Consider the following 1486-nt stretch of genomic DNA (forward strand, 5'->3'; position numbering starts at 1 on the left):
TAGCCAGGATGGTCTCGATCTGCTGACCTCGTGATCCGCCCATCTCGGCCTCCCAAAGTGCTGGGATTACAGGCTTGAGCCACCGCGCCCGGCCTTTTGTGTTTTGGTTTTTAACTTTTAAGTTTAGTGGTACAAGTGCAAGTTTGTTCCATAGGTAACTTGTGTCATGGGGGTTTGTTGTACAGATTATTTCATCACCCAGATATTAAGCCTAGTACCCATTAGTTATTTTTCCTGCTCCTCTCCCTCCTCCCATCCTCTGACCTCTGAAAGGCCCCAGTGTGTATCGTTCCCTCTATGTGTCCACATGTTCTGATCATTTAGCTCTCACGTATAAGTGAGAACATGCAGTATTTGGTTTTCTGTTCTTGTGTTAGTTTGCTGAGGATAATGGTCTCCAGCTTCATCAGTGTCCCTGCAAAGGACATGATCTCATTCTTTTTTATGGCTGCATAGTATTCTATGGTGTATGTGTACCATGTTTTCTTTATCTAATCTACCATGGAAGGGCATTTAGGTTATTTAGAGACAGGGTCTGTGTTGCTCACACTGGAGTGCAGTGGCACAATCATAGCTCACTGAATCCTTGAATTCCTGGGCTCAAGTGATCTTGCTGCCCAGCCTCCTGAGTAGCTGGGAATACAAGCAGGTGCCTGGCTACTTACAATTTTTTTTTTTTTTTTGTAGAGGTGGGATCTTGCTATCTTGCCTAGGCTTGTCTTGAACTTCTGGCCTTAAGCAGTCTTCCTACTTTGGTCTCCCAGAGTGCTGGGATTAGAGGCATAAGCCATTGTACCTGGCCTTGGAATGTGGAAGTCCAAGATGAAGGTGCTGGCAGGGTTGACTTCTGAGGCCTCTTTACTTGGATTGCAGATGGCTGTCTTCTCTCTGTGTCTTCACATGGCTTTTTCTCTGGGCACGTGTATCCCTAGTGTCTCTTCTTGTTATAAGGACGTTAGTCCTGTTGGAATAGGACTCCACCCACATGACCTCATTCAACCCCTTTTAAGGCTCTGTCTCTGCATACAGTCACATTAGGAGTTGGGGCTTCAGCATATGAATTTTGGGGGAATACAATTCAGTCCATAACTGCAGCATTCATTTTAGGATAACAATTTTTAAGTAATCTTAAATATATATATGTATTTTGTTATAAGGAAAAATAACCATTATTTATTTACTTATTTTTTTTTTTGGGACAGGGTCTTGTTCTGTCACCCAGGCTGGAGTGCACTGGCACACTCATGGCTCATTGCAGCCTCAGCTTCCCGGGCTCAAGCTGTCCCCCTTGAGCCTCAGCCTCCTGAGTATCTAGGATTACAGGCATGCGCCACCATGTTTAGCTAGTTTCTAAAATTTTTTTGCAGAGACAAAATTTTGCTATGTTGCTTAGGTGATCCTCCCACCTCAGCCTCCTGAAGCACTGGGGTTACAGGCGTGAGCCCTCATACCACTTGACCCTATAAACCATTTTTTTTTTTTTTTT

At 44.2% G+C, this 1486-nt stretch overlaps 1 protein-coding gene across 1 annotated transcript in view; it reads left to right on the forward strand.

The window, feature by feature from the left end:
• The window catches only part of SENP7 (SUMO1/sentrin specific peptidase 7), a 210737-nt gene that overhangs the window by 22764 nt on the left and 186487 nt on the right, over positions 1 to 1486 (forward strand). The window lies entirely within an intron of this gene.

The sequence above is a fragment of the Colobus angolensis genome, unplaced genomic scaffold, assembly GCF_000951035.1.
Source record: "Colobus angolensis palliatus isolate OR3802 unplaced genomic scaffold, Cang.pa_1.0 Scaffold393, whole genome shotgun sequence".
Lineage (NCBI taxonomy): Eukaryota > Metazoa > Chordata > Mammalia > Primates > Cercopithecidae > Colobus > Colobus angolensis.